We start from the raw sequence: 6,096 nt of genomic DNA on the forward strand, positions 1-6,096 counted from the left end.
GTTACCGTAATTATTGGGTAATACATATTAAGAATTTATTTATATTCAGAGTAATTGAACTCTGCATCTGTAAATACAAAATAGAAATAGCTCCTTATACTTATTTCTAAATATGAATTTATATCAGATACTTTGAGTATATCGCTCATAAATGTTCAGAGAAATTACCTGTGTTACATATTTTATGTACTCAAGTATGATTAATCAGGGTAGAATTCAGAGGATAATGCCTCCAATTCTGTATTTATTTTGTCACCACCGTAGTAGGTTCTTAGGATCAAGTGACGGGTAAACCTGAAGGAAGTGTGGGAGCTTCTCACCTCCTTACTCCGTCATGCTACCATTTGGAAATGTTTTGTGTTATCTTTATGGAGAGCAAAGTATCAACATATTTGACATTAGTTGTCCAGTTTTAATCTCTGAAAGCCAAATAAGCTAAAAATTTCCCACTACCTGTCACTTCATACAAAATGTAATTTACTTAGGTTATTTTATTTTTGTAGATTGGGGGGAATTTTGGGTCATTTTTCTGCCCTCTGTATTGATGTTTGAATTCATTATCGAAGGAACCACCCATTTCCTTTTGTCTTTGGCACTTTTCTTTAAGTGTTCCAGGATGTTAGTCGCTACTGTTGGGTTCATGTCTTTTGTTTTTCGTATGTGTTGTGTTTTGATCTGTTTCACCTTCTTCAGGCATTGGTTTCTCCTTCCGCCATCATGGTTTTTCATTTATAAAAAGAACTAAGTCTGAACTTTAGGCTTTTTTTTTGTTTTTTTAAGTAAAATTTTAGGAATTACACAGCCATTTCTTATTCACATCTAATTTACAAGTGCAATTTGCAGAGACTCCTTCGATAACACTAATAACAGCAGCTACTACTTATTGCTCCCTCACTGTGAGCCAGGCATTATGTAAGTGCTTTTCATTATCTTCAGAATAACAGATAAGGAAATTGAAGCTGAGAGAGGTTAAGTGACTTTCCCAAGGTCATATCAAGTAAGTGGCAGTTTGCCACTCTGAAGACTTTGATCTTAACCCCCGAGCTCCATTTTCTGCCTAAATAGCCCTGCATACGAGCATATTTGTGGCAATAAACGTAGTATAGGAAAATCATATTCATATTTGAGGACTTAAAAATTAATTTTAAAATCAAATATTATTTTGCTTATATTTCATTAGTAGGTCTTAACTTCTAACCTTTATTTCAAACTGAAACATGATGACTCATTTGAAATTTAATGATGACCTAAACAATTTAAAGTTCTACCTTGGCACTTTAATTTCATACTCACTTTTTGGGGGCAGGTACATGGCAGACAACCATGTGGATTCCTTGTTTTGTTATACACATGGTATGCTATGAATCAGCATTCCTCCTCCCTTGCAGTATTAGAAACTTCAGGTTATGAGTGGCGTCTGTGGTTTGTTGGATGAATCACTTTTCCTGCAGAGAACAGGTTGTGTGAAATATTGTGACTATAGAATTACTTAGAACCCTTATCTTGGAAGGTGTAATAATTTATGTCTCTGTGGGAAATATTTTAATTATTTAAGAAACGAAGTGACATAGCTTTGAGGTAAAGCAGGGTTGGTTCAAATATAATTTCAGCTTTCCTTGTTTAGTTTATTTTCAAGGCTGAGTAGGAGATGTTATATAGAAATATTTTGAATCTTAAATATACAATATTGTGGACAAAATGTTCTTGAAGGCAGTGTTGTTGAATATAGCTTAAAATTTTGATTTGAAAACATGATTAAGTATGCTTCGTCACACTGTCCTAGGGATTCTATCTGTGAGTGTAAATGCCAATTCCAGGTTTGAGTATAGGGAAATGAAATTCTGTAGTTTGAATTTAAAAAGACAAAATTTATTTAACAGGCTGAACTGTGCTTCCTAATCTACAGCTATATCAGTGTTTCCATTGCAGTCTCACATTTTAAGCATTTTTAAAGTTGGCCAATAAAATTTTGTCAGAATTGATAGTCGAAACAGGAGCAAGTGTTAGATAAATCTATTTGACAGTATAGCCTTGAAATGTAATTTTCCCTTTGCCATGGAAACCTGAACTCACTATGGATTCATATATATTTTGGATTTATTTATAAGTACATTTTCTCTATGTTAGAGATATCTGGGGTGAGAGGACAGGGTGACATGGGTGAGTGAAGAATTGTTCACACATGCTAGGTAGAGCTCAACTCTTCAATACTAACATGTAGAGAGAGTCTCCAAAGTACAATGAAGCATCGTATACTTCTTGTGATACTAATACATTTTGTTGTTAAATACTAAACATTATATTAAACGTATCAAGACATAAAAGAAATTATGTCCATATTGGGTATGGCATGATTGAAAGTACATCTCAAATGAATATTTGTTGGATTTTGAATTCCCTCTTTGTTCATAGATGTGAGAAGATTTGTGATTAGGTGTCTGATTTAACCGAGAGTGTATAAATTCCCATGAAGACGGGCAGCTTGATTTGAGCTACAAATCTGAGATTTTGAGCAGTGTCCCCTGAAAATCAGTATTATTCTAAACAAAATTTAGTAGATTTCACTATATCTCTTTTGCTTTAGGCAGAAATCTGCCAGCATTTAGCTGTGTTGCTATTTTTGTGCTATTTCCTTCAGATGTCAGCATGGTAGGCACTGTGATTTGGAAAATAAATATTTTGACAGTTGACAAAATGCCCTCAGTCATTTAGCTATTCAGACGAGGACCCTAATCCTAGCCCCACTGGATGGAACCCTCTGCTCCTTGTATGTAGAATGGACTGCTGAACTCAGGACAAAATAGGCTTACTGGTGGGTTGAAATTATCTTCCAGTGGGTGTTATTAATACAAAGCCACAGTTGGAAACTGTATGACAGGCCAGTTTTTAAAGCATTTTTACTCTTCCATTTTCCTCTTTTTATGCACACATTCATGTAAACACATTGGCTTAGTTTTCCCCATAAAACTACATTCATTCAGCACCATTAACTCTCCTTTCTGTCTTCCCTCTTTCCCTTTACCCATCCTCCTTCCTTTTGACTCTCTGTTCTTTCAGAATATTAATTATTTATCTCGTATTAGTCTGTTCTGAGTGCTATGGGAAATATAAAGAATAACTACCAAAGATTGTTAAACTGGAAAAGGAGTATCTGTGCCAATTTAACACCATATTTCCTTGCTCGTTCTTTTTACGTTGAATTTTGGCTTTCTGATTTTTCTCTTAAAGAAAAAACTGAGCCTTGTTTTCTGAATTATATGTCTGTTTCTACTAAAAGCCTTAATCTATCCATGGGAGTAGAGGTCAAGGCAACAGCAACAGCAACAAAAGCCGTCCCTCCTAAGCAAATGTTTTGTTTGCATGGCGTTACCTGCGCTTCCAAAGTGTGCTCCTGGGCAGGTACACACCTCGTGAGATAGGTGTGTTGTGCCAGGTGAGGTTGAGACAGTCCCAGAATCCAGGCAGTCTCCACGTAGAACAGCGGCATTGCGATTTCCATAGGCACAGCCAGGCCAAGTGATGTAAGCGTAGTGCGTTGCTGAAAGATTTACCAGAAATACGGCAGAACCTGGTTTCTTTGGCTCATCCAAATGCTAGAATTGCAAGATTTAGAATTACAGCAATTTTCAAGCATCATTTTTTTAGATAATTCATAAGGATGTTTCTTGGATCGTAAATTGGGATTCAGTGTAGAGAGATTTCACTGTGAGAGCACTGTGTTTTTTTAATTGAAAAATTCTAAGTGTGACTCCTATCAGCATCGCTGGTATTCTTTGGAAATAATTATAATTAAGAGTATTGCCAGTCTGTACCTTGTGTAGATCTTTCGAGTTAGCGTGTCTTAGAGGAAGTGGCACTGGAGCCAGAATCTTCTGAGAAACAAGTGGACTCTGGTTTCTCAGTTGTGCTCCTCTGTGCTGTAGTACAGGTGTGTGCGTGCCCAGGAGTGGGGAGAAGGGGCTGCAGATTGTTAATAAAACGTACATTCTCCTGCCTTGTTTTTTATCGTTGTTATTGCTTTTAGATTTCATTTCAAACTTGTATATTCTACTTACCTGGATAGTAGAGTTGTTAGCTTTAGGGAGAAGGTCTGTGATAAGCAGAATTTCGTATTTGTGCCACCGTAGTAACAAATACATGGCATTTGATTTGGGGTCAGTTATTAGGTGTTTTAGCTATGCCCTTCATTTTCGTTTTGGAAGAAAGTGACAGATACATGTTATTTTCTAGACAGGTGTTGAATTTGAGTCAGCTGACCTTGCCAGAATTTCCTTTAAAGAGAAAAGAGCGAATAAAATCAGGCTGCTTTCATTAAACACCTCATAGTTTATTTTTGAAGCACAGATCATTTATGTCATTCTCCACTGTTCATAACATCTAGATGTAAGAGATAAACATTTATTTATAAAATTATCCATATCTATAAAATTAATTACATTTCCTCCTTCCCTCCCTCCCTCCCTCCCTCCCTCCCTCCCTCCCTCCCTTCCTTCCTTCCTTCCTTCCTCCCTCCCTCCCTCCCTCCCTCCCTCCCTCCCTCCCTCCCTCTTTTTTTCTTTTTTTCTGTGATTCTTTGCCATTAAGGTATAGAGATTTCCACTGAAGACTTCTCTTGCTAACTTGAGACTCAGAAAAACAAGACATAACCAGAGAATTTAACAGTAAATGTTGCAACTTGTGATTTTAACCTAATTCATGCATTAGGTTGTCTAAGCCTTGTTTTGTTACTTCATGAATGATTCATGGGTGTCTACAATCAGTGGAAATATATTTTTTGTTCTAGTCACAGCTACACTTCTGCCTTCCCATCCAAAAAGATCCAAGGGAGAGGAAGAACTATGTAGCATTTAATAATGGCTAAGTAGGAATTTAACCATATACTAGAGATGTATGTATTCCAGTTTTGGAGGATCTCTTAAGTGCATGTCTCCATGCAACGTTGAGATTGTGGTGCCATAGTCTGTAGACTTGTTTGCCTTCACCACTTTTGGAAGTATTCAAAAATATTGAATTAATTTAGAATTGATTAATTTGAAGACTTTGCTTTCTTTAAACCACAGTTTTGACCTTTCCGGTGCCAGTTACATGAATTTCATAAGCAGAAATCATACATTTAAAATTTTGTGGTCTCCACCTAAAGGACCGGAAGTCTGTTAGCTGTCAGTGTCACAGAATTGGAGCCCAGTTTTTACTGTACCTCCTTGAGAAGAGAAAAGGACTGAAAAAGCAGTAGTGTGATGAGCTGGGGTAAACTTCAGCAGACAGATGAGTGCGAGAGCTTATAAAAGACCTGCCAGTGCCTTATATGAATACTGAGACTTTGAAGTCTTTACCTAAACTATAAGAGAATACCTTTAAAGAAACAACTGTGTCATAATTATTGAATTGGTAGCTTAAGTTAGAATAGAGAAAGCCGGGGCCGGAGGAAACAGTTTATTTCGCAGTTTCTTTCAGTTCTTTGTCACTAAGAAGACGATTTGATCTAGATTTCTAATTCTGCCTTTGATGTGGCGGTTTTATTACAGTCCAGAAAATGAACTGTTTCCTAGGTTATAAGATAGAGTGTGAAAATAGAAGATAATTTTGAACTAATGTATTTTGAAAACTATTTGGTGGTTACTCATGCTCTTATATTTGAATGGAATGGAAATGGAAAATTCCTTTGACTTAAAACATCTGCTAGACAAATTCGGTTGGTTTTATGAGTTTTATTTATATACAATAGTAGACTTTGTTGTATTAACCCAGTGGAATCTTGGTTTTCGATTTTCTTTGAAGCTAGATGCTCTGGAACATTAACATTTTTCTCTAATGTAGAAGTTAGATGTTTATTGTTGATGCTGCTTCAAAATACTCCCAACGTTTCATAAAATCTTTATGGTCTAACAGGTAAGTTATTACTTCTTTGAACTCGTTCGCTGACATATTTATATTGTATGTCAAGATCTGGTTCAAACTTTCTCTTTAAAGTGTCTTTTGAAAACATAAAATCTTAAGCCTTTGTAACATAGTGCTGTTATCTTTTTTTTTTTTTTTTTTTTTTTTTTGCGGTACGTGGGCCTCTCACTGTGTGGCCTCTCCCGTTGAGGAGCACAG

The 6,096-nt window shown here is 36.1% G+C and overlaps 1 protein-coding gene across 6 annotated transcripts in view; it reads left to right on the plus strand.

Annotated features, from left to right (window-relative positions):
- NCOA2 (nuclear receptor coactivator 2) overlaps positions 1-6,096 on the plus strand; it is a 271,444-nt gene that overhangs the window by 99,480 nt on the left and 165,868 nt on the right. The gene's annotated exons all lie outside the window — the stretch shown is intronic.

This window comes from Delphinapterus leucas, chromosome 17, assembly GCF_059928025.1.
Source record: "Delphinapterus leucas isolate spDelLeu-1000000601 "Yukka" chromosome 17, BTC_Dleu_Yukka2, whole genome shotgun sequence".
Lineage (NCBI taxonomy): Eukaryota > Metazoa > Chordata > Mammalia > Artiodactyla > Monodontidae > Delphinapterus > Delphinapterus leucas.